This window comes from Leptidea sinapis, chromosome 41, assembly GCF_905404315.1.
Source record: "Leptidea sinapis chromosome 41, ilLepSina1.1, whole genome shotgun sequence".
NCBI classification, from domain to species: Eukaryota; Metazoa; Arthropoda; class Insecta; order Lepidoptera; family Pieridae; genus Leptidea; species Leptidea sinapis.
Genome location: NC_066305.1, coordinates 7,546,177 through 7,573,304, shown reverse-complemented (window position 1 = coordinate 7,573,304; position 27,128 = coordinate 7,546,177). Strand labels below are relative to the sequence as shown.

General features: G+C 34.2%; 1 protein-coding gene across 8 annotated transcripts in view; it reads right to left on the bottom strand.

The window, feature by feature from the left end:
- The window catches only part of LOC126976468 (diacylglycerol lipase-beta), a 99,333-nt gene extending 83,162 nt beyond the window's left edge, over positions 1-16,171 (bottom strand). For 3 of the 8 annotated variants that reach the window (XM_050824805.1, XM_050824812.1, XM_050824811.1), the window contains exon 1: positions 199-614. The gene's annotated coding sequence lies outside the window, so the exon portion shown is untranslated. Of the gene's footprint in view, positions 1-198; positions 615-8,256; positions 8,345-15,813 lie in introns of those variants that run through there. The other 5 variants (XM_050824806.1, XM_050824807.1, XM_050824808.1 and 2 more) reach the window with 5 other exon arrangements.
- Positions 16,172-27,128: the final 10,957 nt, after the last annotated feature.

Sequence of the window (27,128 nt, the reverse complement as noted above, 5' to 3'; positions counted from 1 at the left end):
TTACTTCATAAATAGGGCGCCAAGCGAAAAAAAAACGTTTCATTCGTCACATCAAAGTGTGCCAATTAATGAACTGAATTAATATTACTTTATTTTTAATTGTATCACTGAAATAGTTTTAGTTTAGGTTTAATAAGTAAAGGGTCAGTTGAGTTTTTATTTTATAATAATAATTTATTAGTAGGTAATAAAACAAACCTTAATTTTAGCGATAATCACGTTTCCCAATCATTATTTTCCGGTAGCCCCATAATTTGGTGCACTCGAAACTTGCTCGGCTAAAAACATTTTAGTCATCAGCGATCCCCTTTCACTTCACATAACACTAAAACACGTCTAATTTCGGTTTTAAAATCACTGAGACCGACCAACTCGATTGAGATTTAAGCCAGGCATGAGACACGACACTGAATTACTTTTGCATTCGATGCATTTTATCAGTATTGTTTTATTAAAGATCAATGTTGATTAACACTAGAATTCGTGCGCACGTCAGCTCAGTAAGAAACACACCAACAGAGTACAAGTGAAGTTGGTCTCTAAATGCCGCGCCGGTTCCACGCGTCGCGCGCCGGCTGTTTACGAGTTACGACCTTTTGTCAAGAATCACATCGCCTTCGAAGCAAACCGAGATGGCAGGTGGCACTTTGATTCGGCAAGAATACAATAGATTAACCTATCTTACGCTATATTTTTGGGTCGAGCTGTAAACATTTTGGGTTTAAATGACTGTAATCTGTATTATCTTTTATACTTAGATATAATAAAATAGTAACAAAGTAAGAATTATTATGATAATCCAAAAAAATACTTAATAGAATTTTTGTATGTTTAAAATAATAATTTGATAATATTGACACAATTTTACACAAATTATATTGTCCCAAATTAGGCATACTTGTGCTATTGGTTGCATGACAACGATAATATATTTAATACGATATACTTACTTAAACATATGTATAAACATCCATGACTCGGAAACAAAAATCCATATTCATCATATAAATGTTTGCACCCACCGGGATTCAAACCGGGGGCTCTAGCTTAGTAGGTAGGACTTATACTTTTAAGACTCTAGTCCGGATTATGTACGATCCTCTAACTTATCCGGATTTATTATTAATAAGATGGAATATAGCAGTACATTCATATTAACTAGATGTCAGGGCTCTTATCGAAATATCAGGCTTTTTGCTAGGAGTTTTCAAATTACTAAATGGAAACTTAGCCGTGGAGATCACATACTATCAGGTTAAAATCTATAGTTAAATAAATACCAAAGTATTAATTACACTGACCTTCAAAACTATGTATCACACTTCTAAAAGTATGCCCAAGACAATCTCTGTGAGGGAGGCGCCTTTGCACAGGATGCCGACTTGATTATGGGTACCACAACGACGCCTTGTTCTGTCGTAAAGCAGTAATGTGTAAGCATTATATGTTTCAAGTTGACGAGCGCAATTGTAGTTCCGCTCAGAATTTTTGGGTTTTTCATTGTAATGGACGGAGCGTATCAATTACCATCAGCTGAACGTCCTGCTCGTCTCGTCCCTTATTATCATAAAAAATGAGAATACAGGACCGTATTTAGGGAATATGTTTGATAGTAGGTATATAGTCTACATGATTGATGCTGATGCACTACTATGCCCGGCCATATATGGCTCAGCGTTCAGCTCTAGTAATCGGAGCTCGAGGAGACAATACTAGTTATTAAAAATTAAATATAATGTGAAACATTAAGCTAATGGTGGCCATTTATTATTTTATCTTTTTTTTAAAAATTTAAATCTTACGAATGTAGAGTTTACTATAGTATTACCTAAAGAATGCTGATAAAACTAGTTATAAAACGTTTTTTTTTAATTTAAACCTCTAGTTAAATTCTAGTTTGTTTGGAAAAAATGTACTTAGTTTTGCAGGTCAGTGTATAAATAACTTTAATATTTAATATATTCGACTTTTTGCAACATGGAAACTTAAGATTATAACGTTTACGTTTATCTACACAATTTGTCTTTGTATTTACTTTTATGGAGGGCCTGGGCATTCGTGACAAAGCCCTCTCTCTCCTAGACAGCTACCTAAATGACCGAATACAGGAAGTTAAGGTTGACCTATACCACAGCACAATGGAAAATGTGAAATTTGGCGTACCGCAGGGCAGTGTCCTTGGCCCGACACTCTTTTTAATCTATATTAACGACCTATGTAACCTCCAGATCGACGGGGCGAGTACTCAATATATCAAAAACAAACTATATATGTTTCTCTCCACATGACAGATACTAGCCCGTTCAAGACTTCTATATCAGAATCCATTCATGCTCCAACCCACACGATTGGATTATAATTGTCCCTCCATAGAAAAGGTGAATTGTACCAAATATCTCGGCATCCTGATTGACCAAAGGATAAGTTGGCATTCCCAAATCGAACTGGTCATAACCAGGGTGAGAAAACTTATGTGGATTTTTAAAACTCTGCGGCACGTTATGAATAGAACAGTCCTTAATAAAATATACATCGCTTTGGCTCAATCAGTAATCACCTACTGCATCCCGGTATGGGGTGGTGAGTAAATGGTAGAAGAAATGATAAAGTAGCAGATTACTATTCGCACTACTTTTGCTGAACGACAGTTTAGCTGTCAATCAGTGTTCTTATATAATAAAATAAATCGTGTCCTAAATATATATCATATGACTTTACATCTATGCAGAAAAGCTTTAAATAATTGGCTAACTTGTCTTGCTTATGATGAAGTGGAAAATCTTCTGATCAGACTGACATGATAAACACACGCATTGCATAGATGGACCCAATCAAAGGTCCAATTCAAACCCACATTCACACACTCACTCACACACACACACAATTAATTGTAAATTGTAAAATTTGGTTTTTAATCATTTCTGTTTATTTCTATATTGTTTACTAAATAAAAAGTTATCTGCTAAAGAAGTTGCGAGATATTCCCAATACAAGTGTCCTAAGACAACTTACTGGAAAGTCTCAACCACTAAAAAATGTATATGTAATCTTTGAAATAAACGAAATTTATTTATTAAAAAATTTATTTATTTATATATATGTACGCTGCGATTGTAAAATATTTTGTTTTTTTAATTTTGAAGAAAAAGTACTCTTCACATATTGCAAGTTGAACTTTGTATACTTTTAAGAGGAAGTTTTGGACACGAGAACACCGACAGTTGTTTGGCAAAATCTTGATTAAGCTAAGGTGGATCGCCCGAGGGTCGTTATTGAGTTATAGACCATAAAAAAAAACAAGTTCAACCGTTTAAATCAGTGCACTATCAAATATAACCCGGTCTGTCTATAACCTCATAAATTGGTTGGGTTAAGTTTGTAACAATTCCGGAATGATAACATTCGACCCTACATCAATCGTTTTGGTATTTAGCTGCTGATACCGCTCAGATAACAACGTCCGGATCCTGGTGAGTGGTGACACAGCGTCATACTCTTTTGTGGGTTTACTTTCGCTTCGATTGATAACAACGATAATTTTTTTTATGACAATAAGGGACGAGACGAGCTGGACGTTCAGCTGTTCTGCCCATTACAATGCAGTGCCGTTTAGGATTCTTGACACCCCCAAAAATTTTTAGCGACATTACAATTCAGCACGTCACCTTGAGACATAAGATTTTAAGTCTCATTTTCCCAGTAATTTCACTAGCTACGGCGCCCACCAGACCGAAATACGGCATTGCTTCACGGTAGAAAAAGGCGCCGTTGTGGTACCCATAATCTAGCCGGCATCCTATGCAAAGGAGCCTCCCACAGGTAAAAATTGCAAATGTTGTCACTCTGTGGTTTATTATGTTCAAGTGCTGTCCCGGCAAACGTTGTTTTGACATATAAATTAATTAATTCGCGCCCGCTCATTGTATGGAATGTCATTGACTGAATTATTTGGTACGACCCGACATGCGTTGTACTGATCGTATTAAAAAAGTCTTGCGGGTCGAATTTCGTAAAATCCGTTCTTAGCCGACCGGAATCGGACCGTTCTCAGCGAAAGGAATACTTGGTCCTACCACATTTTACTACGCCTTATGGTTCCAGAGATATCGTGTTAAGTCAATAAATATAATAGATATAAAAAATGGCTCTTTCGTAAATCCTACTACTCCACAGCTGTATATCTAAGTGATCTGACAGCCTGGGACTAGCTTATGATTATTTTATAGCAATAGCAATAACAGAACAACACTGTATATTTCATTAAAAAGAGCGCAAAAAAAGTATGCTGGGAAAGTTTCTTGCGCTGCTTTTTCTCTCTCAGGGTACCATTTGCTTCCGAAATGATGATAGTGTTAGAAATAACACCAAAACGAATTCTAAAGGAATAAATTTTGAGAAAATAAATGCCTTTTATACCAATATATATCATATCCTAAAACCTGCGAAACACGCTCAATAATTAGACGACGAACAGCTGTTACTGTCATTATACCTGAGTATAAATGAGACATAATACAATAAACTATTTTATTTATTTATTTAATGAACATAAGGGACGAGACGAGCAGGTCGTTCAGCTAATGGTAACTGATACGCCCTGCCCATTACAACGGAGTGCCGCTCAGGATTATTGAAAAACCCAATAATTCTGAGCGGCACTGAAACTGCGCGCGTCACCATAGAGACATAAGATGTCAAGTCTCATTTCACCAGTAATTTCACTAGCTACGGCGCCCTTCAGACCGAAACACAGCAATGATTACACATTACTGCGTCACGGCAAAAATAGGCACCGTCGTGGTACTTGATCATGCATTTAACATTAAGACGTTTTCTCGAATATTGATTGAATTTTCACAGATATTTAATATCAATCACAATCGTATGTGCCGATAAAAAAATATTAGTTTATATTTTTGTCAATATGAAGTAATATGTAAATAGGCTTAGGCTAGATACAGACTTAAAAAAACATGTAAATATCCCGAATAATAATAATTATTATTATGTATACATAACGATAAGATTATCTTAATTAACGATTACATTAATCTTTACTAAACGGAGATAGCGATTGAAAATAATCAAAAATATTCACTTTCATAAATTTTCCTTAACGCCAAAAGAATAATATCTTTTCTGTTACTTACTACATATGCTTTAATATATAATTTTAATTTGCAAATATATATTTACTAGCCGTTCCCGCCCGATTAGCTGCGGCGAATTTTAAATGGAAATAATTTTAATTCGAAAAATAATGTAGCCGTAAACCATCAAGGATAAATTTCGCATCGAATGGTGGTAGTTTCATGTCGATACGATCAGTGGTTTAGACGTGATTGAGCCTCCTACAATGACTACACAAGTATTCTGATTCATATTACATTGCAGGTCGGTTACGGATTTATGACACGATGGTTTGATATAGATCAAATACTTAAATATACCAGCGTATAGAAGACCGGAAAGCCCGATAAAGTGTGGACAATTGCGATTTGTGAATGTGTACGTTATCTATATGGAAGCTAGAGGTAAGGAGAATCATCTATGTATATGAAAAAGTGTCGGTCAAAATGCTTTAAATTAGGGTGGCGCTACACTAGCATCAGGGTAGGTCTTAAAAGAAGCGCCAAATATAACATCAATCTAGGTGCTCGTTTCCCTAAAATAATTCGTTTAGGTTTAGGTTTATATCTACTAAATTTTTTTTATGAAAATAAGGAACGAGACGAGCCGGACGCTCAGCTGATTGTAATTGATACGCCCTCCCCATTACAATGCAGTGCCGCTCAGCATTCTTGAAATACCCAAAAATTTGAACGACACTACAACTGCGCTCGTCACCTTGAGACATAAGATGTTAAATCTCATTTGGCCAGTAATTTCACTAGCTACGGCGCCCTTCAGACCGAAACACAGTAATGCTTACACATTACTGCCTCACGGCAGTCGTTGCGGTACCCATATAAATCTAGCCGGCATCCTGTGCAAAGAAGCCTCCCACTGGTAGTTACTACTACATTATTGTGTACAACGTAAATTGTTAAAATTATCAATAAGTAACTATATAATTAGTCGATAATAATATAAATTTTTTAACTCAGCATACTTGAATTCGTTTACAATTGCTACATTCACCATACTTCTTATCATACCCTGTGCCTACACCAGCGCCATTGTGGAAGCTTTTTGTACTGCTATTTACAGCATAGGCAGGTCAACAGGCTAGCAAAACTTAAAAAAAAAAGCGATTCACTCGGTTGTATGACACGTGCAGTCATTGACAGATTGACAGATGACGGCTATAATCTTGTAAAAAACGGAGATAGCCGAAATCCACTACATTATAAGCAACTGTTCGCTTTCAAACTTCGTGCCCAATCGCGATACCGTAATTTTTTTTAAGAAAACGGACGACACGGGCAGAACGTTCAGCTGATAGTAATTGATACGCCCTACCCATTACAATGTAGTGCCAATTACTACTAATTGAAACTTATTTCACATGACTGCACGTTTCATATTAAACTAAATTAAAATTTTTACTTAGGCAGACCCGACTCTTATTACGTAGTATTTACATCCTCTTTGCTGGATACTTTTTCAACTTTTCTGCCATATGGGATGACCCTACATACCTAGCTAGTTGTATAATATTGATAATACTAACGAAGTAACGAGCTACTGTCAAGCGTGGCTGACTTTTTACTACTTATCAATCAGAATCTGTTACAAGATTCGCTTTCCTTTTCTATCTTGACGTATCTCCGTTAGAGATGTTCTTCTGTCTCACACGTCTTGTTTACATACGCTATTATATTGTTTACAGACGCTGATAATGTTGAAATATTTAGGTCTATTGTTATGAGGTGTTTCCTTATGTGTTGTATTTATAGTAATGAAATTCCAGTTAAGCGGGTCACAGACACTTAGGCCTGTATTACAAAAGACGTGTCAAAAAGTAATCCGTGATATAGTGTATGCTAATATTTACATATTTTACAGGGTGATTGGTAAATTGACTAATTACCGTTAGAAGGTGATACAGGTGATTATTTGCGATAAGCTTAACGCCCATATGTTCATTTTGCATAGTGTATATGGGTATACAGTGTTCAAAAGTGAAATTTTTTTTCATAATAGCAACATCAAAAACATTCAATAAAAAGTATTTATAAAACCTATTTTTTTCTTTTGGTTTTTGTTTATAAAAACGATTACACACTGGTTTTATATATATCAGTCCAAATTTTAAATTTGAGACGAAAACAATAGTTTGAATATTTTTCTAGGATTTTTTTTTTACAAAATGCCTTAAACACAAAAAAAACATTATGAGACTTGAATTGCACATTACTTTATGAACATAACCGTTTTCATACACAATTCGTTAAAAGCAAACTATTTTACTTTAGTAAAACGAACAATATTGTAATAAAGAGGATATTAAATACCGCACTATTTAGTTGATTTAGTGTGAAGTTTGATACAAATGGCCTGGTTAACCAACTACCCTCAGGATGTCGAATTTGGGTGTCGGTGTGCGCACATCTTAAAAATTCATTCGGATCTATTTGCGTCAAAAAAATATAACTTCAATTATAATTTAAAAACTCTTAGGTTGATATCCATACAGCGTACTTCGACTTTGCTCAGACTTTACTTACGTAAAACTTAGCTGAGTGTAAGCTGAGGATAATGTTTGATTTTAATGGTCATTTGACAGCTGAAATTATGCTGAGGTCAAGCTAAGACAGCCTATTGCAAACTTCAAGTTCGCGTTTTATCACACTAAGTGACTCAGCTAAGTTTTACGTACACAAATAAAATTTGAAAAACAAAATTTTTATGAACGATGCGGGATTCGAAGCCACGACCTACGGCGTTCCGTGCCGGTGCTCTAGCCAACTGAGCTAGCCGTTCGAGTACCGCCTCGTTATAAAATTCTGTTTGCTTTGTTTTCGAATCTCGCATAGTTCATAAAATTTTGTTTTTCAAATTTTATTTGTGTATTAATCCTTGAAGTGAGGGTTATCACTTTAAAAACATAACATATTGTTTAAGTTTTACGTAACTAAAGTCTGAGCATAGTCTATGTATGCTCAACAGATCTCACTTCGAAATCCGCCGCAGCGCCACTTGGCTAGTCTAATTATTGTAAATCATCTATGATATAAAATCACTTATTGAACATAAATTATTAAAACTTTCGTGAGACATTATTTACTTATTAATTATTACGGCTTTACTCACGTTTTATTGGTGTGGGTGCGGACTAGTTTCGGACCATTCGGTGGTCCTTCATCAGGCTACCAAACATTCAGCAATATATGACTCAGACCTGAAAAGAAACGACATGAAACTCAGCGCGCTTCTTCTTTTTTTTTTTTTTATAAAATTTCTATCATTTAGAACGTAATTTATTTGTATTTATATTTTTTTTGAACTTCTAAAAATTGTTACACAAAAAAAAAACCTATATCTATACACATCGATGTACAACTTATTAAAGCAGTTACATCATGCTCCTAAAAAAAATTTGGTTTATTATTTACGTTTATTAACAATTTTTTTGAATTTCGTAACACATTTGTTTTGAACATTTTTCTGGAATTGTGTTGTATAAGTATAACATACATCGCCTCAAAAACTCGTCTTTAGCCGAGTAGTTAGCACAACAATTTATGTTACTACAATTTTTGTGTACGAGCTGGTGACGGGTGCACTTTACTTCACCTAAACAAATGCATTTATATAGATACAAAGTTTCTAATCAAAAATTAAAATCTTTTTTTTTTTAAATTACCAAATTTGTAGAAGTTTAATAATTAGAATAATTATTTCGTTTTTCCCTGTTCTTTTAATGAAATAATGTCAGAGCTGTCAAGCAGTGCGTCAAAAATTTATCTAATAGAACCAGTAAACGCATATAACTAACCATACAGAAATAAAATGTGAAATTTAAAAAAAAAAATAGTCACGAATCGAAATAAAAAGTATCCTATCTCTCAAGTCGGATCAAACTGCGCACAGTGTGCATAATTTGATTTGAATCGGTTTAGTAGTTTAGGAGTTCATCGCGGACAAACAACGTGGCACGACTTTTTTATATATAGTGAAAAAAATTATATATATATAAGAGATTTCCACCTATATATTGACTCATCACAATATCTCTGGAACCATAAGGCGAAGGGACTTGAAATTTGGTAGCAATATTCCTTTTGCCGAGTAGAGGTCAGCGGATTTTACGAAATTGCACCCGCATTTTTTTATACATCTTTAGGCGCGTTATGAAAAAATTATGACAGTGAAATATTTAGAAGCGTGCGCATCACTGTAACACAAAAATAAAAGGGTAAAGTTGGTTCCTAAAATTTTCTGACGTTTTCGTCATTCGTTATTTTTTTTTGATTTCTTCGTCCATTATAAGAACAGGCAAAGGATTCTAAGGCCATACAGCCGTATTCATTTTTTAATAATTAATTGTCAAAGCCATCTTTGCAAGATTTCTACAAAATTATTCTTTCTAAAAACATAGAATAGCACGAGGAATAAATCATTTTAATGATTTTTGCTTCGTTAGGCCAAAAATGTATAACTTGCGTGCATACGTACACACACACTTTTTTTTTATTCAGTCAGCTAGTTATATGAAAATTTATTGAATAAGGCGTTACTTTGCGGAAATCCATAATTATACAAATTATTTAAGTTTTCTTTAGTGTTAATTCCGCCAGAAAAATCTGGCCAGATTTTGGCGAGACAACACGTCCTGAGGATGCCTCGTGTAGAGGCGAAACACGTGTCGAATTGTTTTTAAAGACAAATATTGGCGGAATTAACACTAAAGAAAACTTAAATAATTTGTATAGCTAGTTATATGTTTATAGCCAGGTGTAATGTGTGGTGTGTATGTCTGCATAATATTTGTTTTATAAGATGTAGTAAAGATACTGATGTGTTGGCGGAAGCATTACAAGGTTTTCTGACCTCGTTCCTCGTCCGAATTCTCCGTTCGCGTTAGCAGTTAGCACGTTGCGCTCGCTTGCCGATTCGAATTTCGCAACGTTTAACATCGTACGATGTGACGTATCGTTGTAAAATGTCAATTTGAAACACACGCTTAAAAGTAAACAAGAACAACAATTAAAGGTTTTTTTTTAATTCGTAAAAACATGAGGTATTAATAAGAAAAGGTCAATTAAGAGTGACAGTATTCTTACACCATTTTTGTTGCTTTTATCTGGAAATGGTTACCCAATTACTTTGAATAAATGCCATATCCAGATCATAAATTTTTCTCCATGTTGTTTTATAACCAATTCAAAATCTCGTTTCAATTTTTATAAACCAACGACGGAGGTCTAAAGTAACAAACAAAACTGTAATGCAAGTAACTTTATTTTTAACCGACTTCAAAAAGGAGGAGGTTATCAATTCGATTGCTTTTTTTTATGTATGTACACCGATTACTTTGAGATTTATGATCCGACTAACGTAATTCTTTTGTTTGATGCGAAATAGATGCCATTTGGTCCCATAAAATTTTTACAAAGTTTGACCCAGTAGTTTTCATTTTATGAACAATTATATGAAACTTTTCGTCTACCTGGATGACATAATTGTTTTCTGTGTACGGCTTTTTTTGGAGTTTTCATTCAGTTTGATTATATATTATTATTAACTGACACTAAAACGTAAAAAATAAAAATAAAACTACGTTTAAAAAACCGACATCAAAAACTGAAAAGTATTAAATAACTAAAAATTTAATTAATAAATACACCTCTTATGCAAACCTTTACCTTTAATGTTAATAAAATACTATTATCTGTATGTGCTACATATTGATAGCTTTGAAGTCGGTGCCAAGCCAAATGTAATAAAGGTACCTACACTAGGCTCGCGTGACTTTGAGCGGGATAGCTTCGTCTAGAACAAAACAACCCAAGCGGACAGACACGCGTGGCAGACAACCTAAATAATTACAGTAAGTAAGTTGTTTATAATATTGAGTTTTATTTTGTTTAGGGCTTGGCACTGACTTAAAACCTATCAATAGGTAGCACATAATATAAATAATAGTATTTTATTAATATTAAAGGTAAAGGTTTGCCTAAGAGGTGTATTAAATTAAATTTTTAGTTATTTGATACTTTTCAGTTTTTGAAGTCGAATTTTTTAAACGTAGTTTTTATTTACATAAAGTATTTTCAAAAGAGTTACATTTTTTATAATTTATTTACCCTCCGACGTTTCGTGAACTTTGCAGGAGCACGTTTTCAGACTGACACTGATATCTGCTTTAAGTTAGCTCTAGGACTAAACACACACAGGTTTCTATAGATTTCTAAATAACTTATAGAACCATTTATACTCTCTTAGAGCGCGATTTATTACAGAAGCGATAGTTGTGAAACATTACAAGCGAAATCTAAAGGAATCAATAAAAAAAATACTAAAATGACAATAGAGTCATACTTCATAGATGTAGAGTTGGGTAGGTAGAGACGACCTCTACAATAAGAGAATGATGAGAAATCAGTGGACACGATACTTTTTCAACAAATACTGCAAAGTCTTACCGAGATCACTTTCATACTCTTAATAGAGTTGTTCGCACTTACAATAAGCCTTGAAAAAATTGATCGAAGTATTGATATGTTTAATGAAAAGTTCTCTGCGTTTTTTTATAGTGAAAATAAGGGATGAGACGAGGAGGACCGTTCAGCTGATGGTAATCGATACGCCGTGTCCATTGAAATGCAGTGCCGCTGAGGATTCTAGAAAATCCCAAAAATTCTGAGCGGCTCTACAATTGCGGTCGTCACCTTGATTGTATTGTCAGTCTCATTTGCTAAAATATGCATTTTATGTAATATTCGAGTTCTGTTGTTAGTAAAAGTTTTGTTTTTTTAAATTAATTTTCACTTTACTTTATAGATACTAACTATATTGTATATATTAGTATTAATTCTTATGTTGCACAGTTTAAATTTAATTGTGTAAAGGTACCTATGTAATATTTGCATGTTGTCGTTGCCTATAAGTGCAATAACACTTAGATTTATTTAGTACTAGCTGATGAACCGCGACGTCGTGTGCGTAAGTATTTTGACAGCTTGGGTTACATTACTGGATTTTTAGTAGGGATACTTAATTTTTTGAAAATGTAATATAGCCTAATATGTACAATATAGTAATTAATTTGGGAGTTTATTATATAATATAACACAATCCATTTTAAAAGATTTAGCAATTTTACGGAGCCTAGTAGATGGGATTGCGAGCTTATGATTGTTTCGAGTATTGACACTGTGTACATCACTATTCTTTTTAAATTGGCTTATATTTTTATGAGCGTATAGGAGGTTCTCGTATATGTACTAGCAGTGTACTGTCATAATATTTATTTGACTAAACTTTTCTCTCAATAAATTTCTTGAACGCATTTTATAGACTGCACGAATCGCTCTTTTCTGCAGCACAAATATGTTGTCAATATCTGCAGCCGTACCCCACAATATAATTCCGTAAGACATGACACTATGAAAGTAGCTGAAATATGCAAGTTTAGCCGTTTTAGTAATCGGTTCAGTAGTCGCGGAGCCCATTCAATGCAAACAAACAATCAAATCTTTCCTCTCTATAATATTAGTATAGATAACATTCAATGTAATTAGTGATTAGTGTGATGGTGTTGTTAATAAATTAAGCTCTCATTCAAAGTACAAGTAGTAGTACAAGCGTTGAATATCTTCGCAAGTCTATACAAGATTCCTCATTATATTCAACTTCACCGTAAGAATGTGAATCAGGAGAATTGAAACCAGAACGCCTTTTTTTATGAACATAAGGTTGAGACTAGCAGGACGTTCAGCCGATGGTATTTGATGCGCCCTGCCCGTTACAATGCAGTGCCGCTCAGGATTCTTGAAAAACCCCAAAAATTCTAAGCGGCACTACAATTGCGCTCGTCACCTGAGACATAAAATGTTAAGTCTCATTTCCAGTAATTTCATTAGCTACGTCGCCCTTCAGACCGAAACACAGTAATGGTTACACATTACTTCACGGCAGAAATAGGCGCCATTGTGGTACCCATAATTTAGCCGGCATCCTGTGCGAAGGAGCCTCCCACTTGTAAAACGCCTCTCGAATGACAGGCAACGGCCACCAAAGCTCTTTAATTATTAACTTTGTATATTTATCCATTTATCCAAATCTTTTCAGTTCTCTTGAGTGTAAATTTCGTTGAGATTTGTCTTTCTGATTAATTCTTCTAACTGTGTCAGGAGACCATTAAGATTTCAGCCATTAGTGAACTTAATGGTGAACCCATTATTTAACCTTCCTTTTGGCGAAATAATTGGATTTTTGAGTTTAAGAAGAGAAGTCATGTCTCAGAAACACGTAACGAATTAATCTAAAGATGTATCTTAGCGAAATTTACACTCAAGAAAACCCACAACATTTGGATATTTATGGATTTCCGCAAATTAAAGTCTAATTTAACAATTTATTTATTTATTTATTTATTAACTACCTGACTAATAAACAAATATGTAACGGTTATTGTTTAGTTGATAATTTAATTAGTTACAATATTAATAAAGATATTTCAAGTTTCATGACCTCTTTGCTCCCGATAAATTTCTATGAAACGGTGTCCTTCTAGTAATACGTCTCATTACTGCTCCAAATATTTGTAAACAAATACAAACGGCTACTGCCGGGCAAAATGCCAGCAATTAGTTGCTACTGAAACATTTACCAGCTTGGTCCCATCAGCTTCGTACCATTCATGTACGTATATATGTTCGTATCCCGTAGGAATTGACAAATTTCTAGCTTATCACTTGGAAATATTACTATTACTATTTATATCTTTAAATTTTATTTATATATATGGAATGAATAGCCATGGAATGAGCGGTGTTTCCAGGACGATACGACATGGATATACCTCCCAACAAAAACGCGTACACTTTTTTAAATGGCAGGCAACACTCTTGTTTCTTCCCGGCTTTTCCTCTGGTACTGCAGGAGAGTGTGGGTGGCGGTGATCACTTAAGATGAAGTGATCTGCTACGCTAGTATGTCCTCTATTCCATTAAAAAAATATATTTATATATTCAAGTTTCTTCCTATTAAGAATAGTTAATATTAAGTATGAAAGTATAAAATTGCTGTTTTGTATTGAAAAACTTTTTTCGCGTAAAATATAATTTATTGAATTATTTACCATTACATTATATTATCTATACATTTCTGCCATTTCATGGGATAATCTCGTTCACTGGACTAATAAACTCTGTATTTTTACCATGTAAAAATTGTGTTGCAAAAAATGTCATCTTCATACTAAAACCCCTAATATAAGAGTTTTTTTAATTGATAAATATTTAGTGCTTATCTTTTATAATATTTTTTGTCTGTACTAACTTCTTCTAATTTTGTCTAAAAGTTATCAGCTGAAATTTTTGATACACTTTCCTGTTTCTTTTCAAATAAGTGTAACGAGTGTAGATTATCACCACGATAATTTCTATGGCAATCATCATCATAATTTCAGCCGGAAGACGTCATACGCCCTGCCCATTACAATGCAGCGCCGATCAAGATTATTGAAAACTCAAAAATTCTGAGCGGCACTACAACTGCGCTCGTCACCTTGAGACATAAGATGTCAAGTCTCATTTGCCGTAATCTAGCCGGCATCAGGTTCAAAAGAGCCTCCCACTGGAGGTGAGAGTCTAGAGTTAGTGCAACAAAATGACATTTCGTTGTATTAACTCGTCAAAATCTCATATAATTAAGGGAGCTTAGCCTTAATTGTGTTTTCGTGACACACATTAAGTAAATTGAGAGTTGAATTAAACAGAAACTTTGTCAATAGCGGTCTCGATGAACAAGTATCACGAAAAGATGGGTCTTCCAATAATGAGTAAGTTTACCTTGGAAAATTCTAGAATAACCAAATATACACGGGAAAAGATTATAAAAGTCTTTTTTCTAGATACATATCATCATAATACCTAAAAGCGGAAAAGTTATGTTCCGTACAGCGTTGACTCCGGAAATTAACTTCTAAACTATATAATTGCAGAAGCTAAAGGTACTTGCACATCATACTACAACAAAATAGTTAGCTGTTAGCTAAGTACATCACTATTCGCCGAAGTTCAACATCCTGTAACGATAATTATGAAGTTTAGAACTCTAGAGAATTAAATCAAACCAAAATTCTACCTGATTTTGATTTGAATTAACTGTCTATGATAAAATCTTTTCGTATGTGATGCTTGATTTTTCCACAGCTTTATTATTTGATGTTAATTTCAAGGGATTGACAGACATGTTGAAAACGAAGTCATAAAGGTCCCTTTTTTCATTAAGGAACGAAACGGGAATCCTCATTACAAAATATGTAGCTACGGCTTATTTACAACACCAGCCACGAAATATTACTATGTACCGATATAGTACACTATTTTTTTTAAATAAATTTAGACTAATAATTATACAATCTTGAATAAAATAAATACTAGAACAATAGAATAATTTACTTGGGGCACCATTTAATTTATTTGAAATTAAACAGGATTTATGATTCATGGTGATTACAAAAACGCTTGTGATTTAAATACATAAAGCTAACGAAGTAAACTTGCGGTATATGATAACATAGACTTGTTTTTAAGGCTGTGTAAATTAATAAATAATGCAAATTAAAAATCAAATAAGGCATAATACAGGTAAAAATTTTGGTAATCGCTACAAATTATTCCATTAGTATCAACTTACTTTCCGATGTCCGAATTCGTTTACATAAATGTAATATGTATTCAGATTCATACGGTCATGTTCTAGCTCGACTTAGAACATATTTCATCACTGGCACTTATTTTCATTGATGCAAACACGAGAAAACATAAATACAGAAATATATTCTGTTGTAACACAATTTACATGACCGCTTTCGCTTGGCCCGTGTAAACACCCCTTTTTAGCACGATCACAGTGAACTAGCACAGAGTAGATATAACGTAGATGAAGAAAATGAACTTTCAAATCACAACACAAATGACAGATGAGTTTAGAGTTTATTTTTGGGCGCGAATTGATTAGAACGAGGACAGACGCGTGTTATGATCGCGCTAAGGCATGCGACTACGGACTAATACAAGCTGACCGGCCGTGTTCAGTGGACCAAAGCGGCATGTGGGGAAAAAGTGGTGGGTGGTGGTCTCTAGTCAGGTAGTGGTACCGTTCGCCAACCGCACGCCAAGTCAACGTCTCAAAACAAATGATCAATCCGCGTAACTTAACTTTCGCTACCAATCATTTTCGCAACGTGCTCGCAGCTTCATCGCTGGCCTAATAATTTAAATTCTTAGTTCATTAACGTGACTGTTTGCCTTGGTGGTGTAAGGTGCCGAACGGATTATATTTTTAAGAAAATTAACCTGCGCTTGACGCCTGGCAAAGCGCTCGTATCAGATTGTGTTCCGTCCATCTACTTTGTCAGCGATGTAATTTACAATTGGCTTTTTTTATATAAGAGGGGGCAAACGGGCAAGAGGCCCACGGGATGGGGAGTGGTGATATTACATTGCGAAAATAAAGCTCTCCGCTTTTTTGTTATTTTTGCACATTATATGACAACACTCAACACCTTTTGTATAAAAGACGATCTGTATAGCCGAGTGGTTAGCAATCTAACCTACTTAGCTAGAGGTCCCGGGTTCGTATCCCGGTAGGTGCAAGCATTTATATGATGAATATGGATGTTTGTTCCCTAGTCATGGATGTTTAAATGTATTAATGTATGATTATACGTATGTTTATATGAATTTATGTATCTTTAAGTTAGTATATTGTATTAAATATATCGTTATCTTGTAACCCATAACACAGGCTATATATGCTTAACTTGGGGCAAGATAATTTGTGTAAAAAGTGTGTCAGTATTATTATTAGAAGGGGCAAACGGGTAAGAAGCCCATGGGATGGGGAGTGGTAAGGCAATCGCCCATGGACATCCGCAACAACAGATCAAGAGATGCGTTGCCGGCCTTTAAGGTGGGAGTATTCTCTTTTCTTGAAGGTCCTTAAGTCGTATCGGTTCAGGAAAATAGCAGCCGCTAATTGATTCCACAAAGTGGCTGAGCGAGGGAAGAAGTTTCTTGCAAATCACGCGGTTGTGGAATGCCAGACGTCAACGTGATGCGGATGGTATTTTGCATTTTGACGTAGTGTCCGGTGGTGGAATTCTGCCGCTGGAATCAACCCGAACATCAGGAGCTTCGGCTTGAAGCATCAGGTGGAGTTGCAATCATTAAATCCAGAGGTAGACGAAGTCCGAAGTCATTGGCAGGAGTAATGTAGTGGCTCATGTAACGCAGAGCAATAGAAACGGTGTCTATGAATCGCAATCTCGCTAATGTGATAGTGGTCGATGGTATGTCGAACACAATTGATGAATTGAAAATGACAAGTTCATTATTATTATAACCAGGTCCGTTGGCTTTCCGGACGCCGAACCAATTGGCGCGACACCTCATGTCTGACGTCATAGATCAGTTCGTCAGCCAGTCCATTCGGTATTCTGCCTTCCAGTGCGTAGCATGTAGGGGTTATAAGGTATAGATTGCTAAGTGTTTAAATTAGAACTGTATTTAAATTTAATTATCGAAATGATTAACTGGGTGTTCCAGCAGTGGCGTAGCATGCCTTGGCGGGCCCCATATAAAATTTTGGGGGCCCCCAATTTTACTTATTATTACAAAAAAACCTGGCAAAGCTCTCGAATCAGATTGTGTTCCGTCCATCTATTTTGTCAGCGATGTAATTTACAATTGGCTTTTTTTATATAAGAGGGGGCAAACGGGCAAGAGGCCCACGGGATGGGGAGTGGTGATATTACATTGCGAAAATAAGGATAAAGATTACTCGAAAGGAAAAAAAATGTTTGCATAAAATTAATAAAAATATTTATTCATCTTAATTATTTGTCATATTTTACAAAAAAATTTCAAGCAATTCAAATTAAATATACACTCTCCTTGCCTTTTTTTCGACAAGCATCAAAAGTTTTTATTAATTTTTGCTTACGCCCGGGCCCCCGTGACCCGGGGCCCCGTATAATTTATACGGCAGATATGGCGGTAGCTACGCCCTGGGGATCTTCTCAAAGGCAAGAAGTTCCTCGCAAAACTCGCGGTTGTAATGAATTTTGCATTTTAACGTAATGTTCGGTGCTGGAATTCGGCTGTTGAAATCAACGCGAACAACTTCTAAACACTCCCGGTGATAAATGCGGTAGAAGTTGTAGAGAGAACCCACATCTCTACGCAACGCCAAAGTATCAAGCCGATCGGAGATGACGTCTTGATCGTCGAATTTGCGACTTGTAGTTAGTTGCAGGCGGTGGGTTGTAGTGAAGTGCTGTGTCCCGAGAACACCAAATTTTGAGAGGCCAGTTTGGCCTTCTCTTCCAAGTACACATGGAACTGAACGTCGCTTGATGTATCGATGTCGAGTATGACGATCCAAGCTGTAGCAGTTAGAAGAGTGATCTCGAATCAAGGGGATACGACAAAAGGAGACTTTTCTAGTAGTGAACTTACATACACGTAGCAGGTAGGATTCGTACACTTTTTGCTCTAAGGCTTGTAAAATGCAATTTTTTTTTTTTTTCAATTTTGATTTTGACCGGCAAAAAGCATTCTTTAATGTATTCCATCGTAACAGGATTTTCATTGCAAATATCAAGCTCTCCAGATATCAATTCTAAGTAAGAACAACAACTATCTCTTTATCTTATCTGATCTCATCCTCACTATCAGTCTCTTCAGTTTTCTTTTGTCTCTTTGGTTTAGTTTTGATATTTGTCACTGCTAGCAAGTAGGCAATGCGCGTTTCACCTCCTTGGCTCTTTGTCTCCTCTCAGTGTGAACTCAGGCTTCTATCTCTTAGCTTTTTTGATATTTCTGTTTCTTCCAATCTGTTCTCTTCAGGAGTATTAGTATATATTAGTTTCCATGCATTTCTTCTGGCGTTATTAATCCTATAGCTGATGAAATAAAGCAAATAGCTCTGACAGCTAAGAGCGTGATACAGCTGCTGTGTTGATTAGGATCCATTTCTTCAGGTATAGCTTGTCGTTGTTGCAATACAGGCTGGGCTTCAGTTTCAACTACCTCTCCCGTTCTAGTCCCCTTCACATATATTCGCGGTATGATTCTGTAATAAAATAATGTCTTTGTAATCACATTATCTGACCTCAAAAGTTTTATTAATTATTAATTCGTACAGTATAAATCCACCCCATTCATAGCTGTACGAAGGTGCCCCAACCCAAATATTTGACAAACCAATTTAAATAAAAAAAAACATCAAAGTTAGCCCAAAATTAATACTGAGATTATAAAGTACAGGAAAAATTCGTGAGCCATAAGGAATTACATCACAATCTAAGCAAAAATAATTGGTATTAAACACGTTCAAAGGTACGTCGAATAATTACTTACAAAGTATAAAAACACGTAACGGATCGTTCCAAAGAAGCTCGCAGTCGTACTGCCACGCCGCGGCCGCTCCCGCGGTTACACTATACTCATAAACGGGAGTCACGCACATAAATACTATCGCATCAGTATGTTGGATAGTAATAATATGAAGCCTGTACGAATGCTCCCTCTGTACAAATCCTACCTGCTAAGGGATAAAATTCCAAATAATTATTGTTAGCGGCATCGTTATTATAACTTTATTTATAATTTATCCTTGTTTTTACATACATATATATTCTAAGATGTCCACCCTTTCGGTAGGTTGGGAAGCCGTCAAAGAGATAAGCATATTATTGCAAAATTAAAATTACGCACAGAAACGGTCTATTGTTTTATTGATACATAAATAAATTTAAAATTTCGTGGGAAAGGTAAACTTGCACGTGCAAGTAATAAAATAATTATCTTCTTCTATTTTGTATTGAAATAGGTACAACGTATTAACTATTTAATTTTGTCTGTAATGCTTATTCGTGTAGTTAATTTCTTATTTATCAAATAACAACTCTGTTTTTACGGACATCATTAATTGGTATTTTTAAATACAATAAGTACTTATTACATTTACATGCTGTGTTAAATTTTATTAATAATAATATTATCAGGAGAAAATATTTTTTCTGTTTATATTTTGATATCAACTTTGCGTCATAGACGCCGCCTAATAGCGGAAATTATGAGTAGGCTTACATACATACGTAAACTATTGCAGGAAAGCCGTAATTATTTGGCGAGTTAAAGCTAATAATATATACACTATACATTAGTTTTTAATTATCCAAAAAGGTGCAGCTATCTAGAATAGTTAGTCTATAGGAGACAGCGGAGGTATTTTCTTGCTTTAAATAAAGGAGGTTTACTCACGAATAAAGTGAATCAAACTAATAAAAATACACCACATGTTATCAACCTGTTTCACCAAAATATCAGATGTATAAAAGGAAAAGAACTTTTAATAGGCTTTTTTTTAATAATTTTAATATTGATATCATATGTTTCACTAAACACTGGTTAAAAAGTTATTAATATATTTTTAATTTTAAGAATTACCAGGTTGGTAGCTTGTTCACGAGTACCACTGCAATTCATGGAGAATCTTTAATTTTAGTGAAAAAATAATTAAAGTATGATTCTTATGAATCGAGATGATATTGTCTGACTCTCTTTTGAGCGGATAATTGAACTAGTCTCAATTGAATAAGAGCAATTCATTGTTGTGTCTGTTTATAGACCACCCTGTGCTAACTTGGAACTTTTTGAGAAAGTTATGGATGAAGTTTTATTCAAAACCATAAAATCAAATAAACAAACTGCTTGATTGTGGAGACTATAACATAAATATTTTTGACTTTTTTTTACTTTAAGTATTAAATTATTGAATCTATTTAAATCATACAACTTGTCCAATATGTTTATGGAATCCACAAGAATAACTTCTACAATTGCCACATGTGTTGATAATATTTTTTAAAAAATATGAGGGCTACTAGTACTAAAACATTAACAGTAAATTAGATTCGGACTAAAGTCGCCTTACTTTTATGTCACACTTTAGCACTTAGCGCGAGAGTATATATGTCTCTAACGCTAACTATTCAGTTTAGAAAAAAAATGGTATTAGAAACCTCATTTCATTTTTGAAGACTTATCCATAGATACCCCACCCCACACGTATGGGTTTGATGAAAAAAGAAATTGTTGAGTTTCAGTTTTAAGTATGGCGATACCCAAAACTGTTTTTTTTTTCTATTTTTGTGTAAAAATCTTAATGCGGTTCACAGAATACGTCTACTTACCAAGTCTCGGAAAAAGTGGCTGTGACATACGGAAGGACAGACAGACAGACATGACGTTCTGTTTTTTGCCATTTGGCTACGGAACCCTAAAAGCGTACGTAAAAAGTACCAATTAAGGTGAAAATGTAATAATATATTGATATAAGTGAACTAAGTTGTTCATTATACACGAGGATGTGGGTTGCAGTCCGAGCCGTAGGCGAGGGCGTAAATCAGCCGAAAGTCTACTGAGCAAGTATCTCACGAGTTTCATACGCACTTTTTAACACACTTGCGAGGAAAAAACACAATTATTGATCACACAGCAACAAGTACGATTCAAACAAAATATGAAAATTATGGGAAATGGCGCGCCAGTATTTTGCACGCGCCAAATGAATGGTGATTGATTACATATAACCATACAGCCTTCTTCAAAATTATAATTTTAGTGATAAAATGCAAATATTTTACAATAAATTATTGTGAATTATAAATAATTATATAATAATAAAAGGTTTTTTATCTTAGGGACAAATTTATTTATTACAAAAATGTAAATGGACTTTAAGTGGAATAAAACCTCTTTGTTATTTCAAAAATGGCAGTGTTACCCGGTTTAATTGAAAATGCTTTGTTTACTCTCATATAATTTGAAGTTCGGTATTAACTTAACTTTGTAGGGATAATTCTATTATGCCCTAGTGTGTAATATTATTATGCACGTGTATTATTGTTTGGTTTATGGCCCTAAAACCCTTAAAACGATATAATAAGGCTCACTTTACGAGCCAGCCTGTTGAATATTACTTTATTAAATTTTGCACTGCTGTAGCACGATAGTATCTAAGGTCTTTATATTTTCCTGTTGTAAAAATCCTTCGTGTGAAAAAATATGAAAATCTATTAATATTAAAGTCTAATAAATTAAGCCGAAGGATATACACATTGTAAACTATTTTTCCTATTTAATTTTATTGTAATAAGTTGTGTTATTTCCGGTAAAGGTTCTACAGCCGTATGCATTAAACAACTTCTAATTAAAAGAACCTTGAATTTTTTTTGGAGATTTCGTATGTATTTAGAATTGACTTAACGATTCAGATCATTATAATTATAACTATTGCAAAAAGTTGTTATTTAAGTAAAGATATATATAAATAGGAAAATATTAAAATACTCGGAAGAGATTAATTTAACAATGTTTATTTTAATCATCTATGGTATTTTCACCTGACTTTTTTTTAAACTTTTCCAATCTTTAGTTCAAACATAAAATAGGTTTAATCTTAGATTAAGAATTGGTCTTCGCTGCGCACTAACTAGATACCGCACTACCTATGAACAATAGCTTTTTTATTACGGCAACTATTAGATGCATCTTGACACTCAATGACATTTTTAATTTTTTTGTACATACGCATCATGCAATAGCACGAAGTAAAATATTACATTGAAATTAATAAAATACAAATATTTACTGATGATAATATGTGATCCCAGTGTCTTTCTTATTTCTTGTAGTATTATTTTACTACGCAACCCAGCATTTTACCGTCAATTATTTGCAAAACTTAACAGAACACGTGCCAAATCAACGTCACTCATTGTTTGAGACTGGCTCGAATACGCCTTCTTGGGCGTAGTATTAGTTGCCACACTTTGCGACTACGGTATCTAGTTGAAGCGCAGTGGAGACCATCCTTAATCTAAGTGTTTAATATATTTTTATTATTAGTTCATTATTCGAAAGATTAAGGAACGTTTCCAGTTTATTCTTTTTCCGTTTTATTTACAATTTCAACTGATATAACAATATATCCCAAATAAGAATTTTACTTGCAGGTACGTAAATTTAATGATGCAGACTCCCGCAGGTTACGCACGTAGCTTTCATGTTATTAATGAATAATCATAAAGTATAGATAACACTGAATAAAACCTAATGTAGGTACTTCAGGGATAAAAGAGTTATGTTTTGATATCTTAAAACTAATCTAAATAAAGTAGCTCATTTGTATTTTTAAGTCAATACAGCCAATAGGACCATGTTCCTGATTGGCTGTCGATCAACCAATCAGGAACAAGCAGCTAGGATTGCCAACCTAAGTCTACTAAGGTTTCATTCGTGCAGCGCAGTGGTGCTTAGACACATTTGGCTTGTTGCTGCTGCACCGAACGGACACATCAGCTAAGTACTTATAATTATTATTTTCTATTCTGATATTGTTACCCTTCTAATACCTATTAATAATCTAATAGCGTCACCCCGTGTGAATATTAAATGGAGCTACTAATAGTGCTATTTTAGTATATTAATTTGTTTGATGTATATTGTACATAGATTATATTGTATATTTTGTAATATTTAAAAGATGAGCTGGGCGTTTCTTATCGGTTCTTCTCCCCATGTCAAAGCTCCTTTACGAACCAATGTAGAGTCATGAAGTAATTTATTTATTTATTGGACAACCAGTAGTTGTTACATTCTAATACGCTTAAAATATATCAAATATTAACAAATAATGAGTTGAATCTACAACAAATTAAAGTGTCACAACATGCACAGCCTTTGCTTCCGTGACACCAAGAAAAAAATTATATAAAATAAAGCAAAAATTATAAAATCAATATACGAATTTGCAAAAGAAAAAAAAAAGAAGAAGAAGAAGAATATTAATCATATTTTGGCGCCTAACAATCTCGTAATATTTTTTTTGAAGGAGGTAAAGAATCTTTAAAATATCTACTTCACCACAGATGGAGTTATAAGTTCTTTGATAGACGTGGTATGGGAGAAAATTGCTTAAGGTTAGTTTTGGCAAATGGCTGATGGAACAGGCCAGCTCCGACCTGCGCACGCCTTGGTACTCGGCGGGGAACTCGTAAGCTGATGGAGTGCACGAGTGATGGACTGTCGAGCTGATTTCTAATTATTTTGTATAAAAATATTAGATCTAGCATTTGTCGTCGAACAGAAAGACTTTTCAAGTTAAAGTGTCTCAACTTATCGCAGTACGATGGCAATTGCTTATGTACCCCACAAGAAAAAGCAAGGTGCCATAAGAACCGTTTTTGAATGCGTTCAACTGTTAATTGATGAATGTTGTTGAGGAGACCAAACGACGCTACAGTATTCTAGATTACTGCGCACATAAGCAAGTAATACAGATATTATATTTCAAAGAATAAGGTGGTTTACTTGAATATAAAGGTAATTAGATTTTCATAATCGCTTTACTTATAATTTCCATACCCTATACTCTATTTCTCGTAGCCATTATAACACACGCATAGCTTTAGCCGCTTAAAAATAAAAACAATTGTTTATGTTTGTAACAGCGATACCTTAAGTCAATTTCTAATTTAAGCAATCATATTTGGAAAAAGAAGGAGGTTCTCAATTCATCGGTATTTTTTGTTAGCTATGTATGTATGTAACAAACCTACCTTGGCTGACACCGATTCCAAAAATAACAATAATCGTAACTAGAATTTCATTAATTAATCAGATTGTGTAAAAAACGCAATTATTTTTATATTTTTTAGTGCATATTATATCTATTGTTTTGGATTAGTGTTTTTGAAGTCGGGTGGTTTTCATAAAAAATAATATATAATATATTTTTTTAATGTACTAATTTGCTTCTTAATTATGAATGTTATTTTCGCCTATAATTGAAGTAGCACTCGGCTTGTATTTTTGTCAATATTATTGTATACATTGTTGGTGCAATAAATAAATAATTTATTAAGGTACAGCAGGTTATCAGCTGTAAACGAACTCCTGTAGATGGCGTCACAAGTGGAGCGTTGAACAAACATCCCAGGATTTATGGATGATGCGGCACTCGGACGGCTTAGCGGTTAATTTCAAATTCAAATATTTTAGTTCAAAATAAGGCAAATTATACCCTATTTTACTAATATGGTTACAATGTAATATCGTACAATTTTTTTTTATTTAATAGCCTGAGGGCGGTCGCTCCACTTACAATCTGTGGTATCGTTAAGAAAATCATTTATGTTATAATAACCTTTACCACACAAACGTTTTTAAACAATTCTTTTGAATTTCGTAATACATTTGATTTGAACATTATCTGGGATCTTGTTGTAAAAGCTTATACAACGCCCAAAAAAGGACTTATGGCGTTATAAGTCTATGTTTGTTACTGGTGTTAACACTGGTTATAAAAGTTTCTAGCAAATTCGCTTATTTGCGTATGTATCACATAACATTATCAAGAATATATTGAGAGGCAACAGTCAAGATGCTTATTTCTTTAAGACCTAGATTATAAATAACGCGAAAAGACCTCTTTTGCAGCACAAAGATGGTATTGACATCGGCAGCATTGCCCCATATCAACATACCATAGGATATAATACTATGAATATAACTAAAGTAACCCATATCTACGTCGGTTAGTTGTCTAATCACCGCGTATCCTGCAGAACCAAGTCTATCAGCCAATCCTTCAATATGGGGGCCCCATCGTAATTTGGAACCCAGAGTAATGCCAGGAAATAAAGCAGTTTCCACTGGTTTTATCACCTCTCCGTTTATCAAAGCATTCGTATCTACATTTTTGACTTTTGGTATGGTTAATTTTTTTAAGCTTTCAATAACCTATCTATCCTTAGTTTAACTTATGGATACATTGCTGTCACCGTTTAATGGCAAGAACTTATCTATCCATAGTTATGTCCAATATAGTAATAGTCCAATGCTATCTGTCAATAGGTTATTGAAATGTAAGTAAGCGTAGAAGGTAGATTTGTCTACCTCTAGTAAGTTAAACTAAGTATAGATAGGTTAGGTTAGGTTAGCTCCCCTTAGCAGACTTTCATGAGAACTTTAATGTAGAAGAATGTAGTATTTCATACCACATCAGTACTGAAGCCTTGAAGGCCAAAAAAGGCGGTACATTCCCGCTTGCATTGTCTTTTGAGTTATTTTACTTTTGTTTTTAATGTAATTGCAGATATGTTTTGCAATTCTTTTGACATTTCGCTGTAGAAGCAAATACAAAAGTGACTCAACGTAACTATTATCGGCTTCCATCAATTTTTTTTTTACTTTCTACATTTAAATTTACCCTTAGCCTCTGACGCAAGTTGTTTACTCAATAGTGATTGACTGACGTACTAACTGATGCACGTGTACAAATATAATATCGTATTACATACAAGAAAACATCTTTAGCCAATTCTAATATAATGATCATTAATCAATGCTTTAACATTTTTTTGTGGTTTACAATTATTTATTGTCACTTTTAAGAAGTCAAGTGACGTCATGGGGTTTTACAGGGCAGCCGCAATTAGCACGCCGGGAATTCAACTGAATGAACGCAATGTCAGATAACTTGACCAACTTATTTACATATTAAACAACATCTTTATATTACTATGTTATATATTGCAAATGGATATCTTTATTAGCTGATTAACATAACCGCTACGTGTTTTATGAAGCATCATCTGATTCATGATATTGTATTGGAATGAAATGAAATATATCTTTATTGCACACCACAAAATAATTGAATGCCTTATCGCTTAAGAGCGATTTTTTTCAGGCAACCAGTACTGAAATAGTTTTAGTTCATAACAACAGTAGTTTTAATTGATAACAGTAGGTAGTGTTATCTATATGCATATAATTTAAACACACACATACAGTAAATAATGCCAAAAATAAACTAATGAATTTGTCACATTGATAAATAATAATTAAGGAGCATTGTTTTAAAAGATTGGAGAG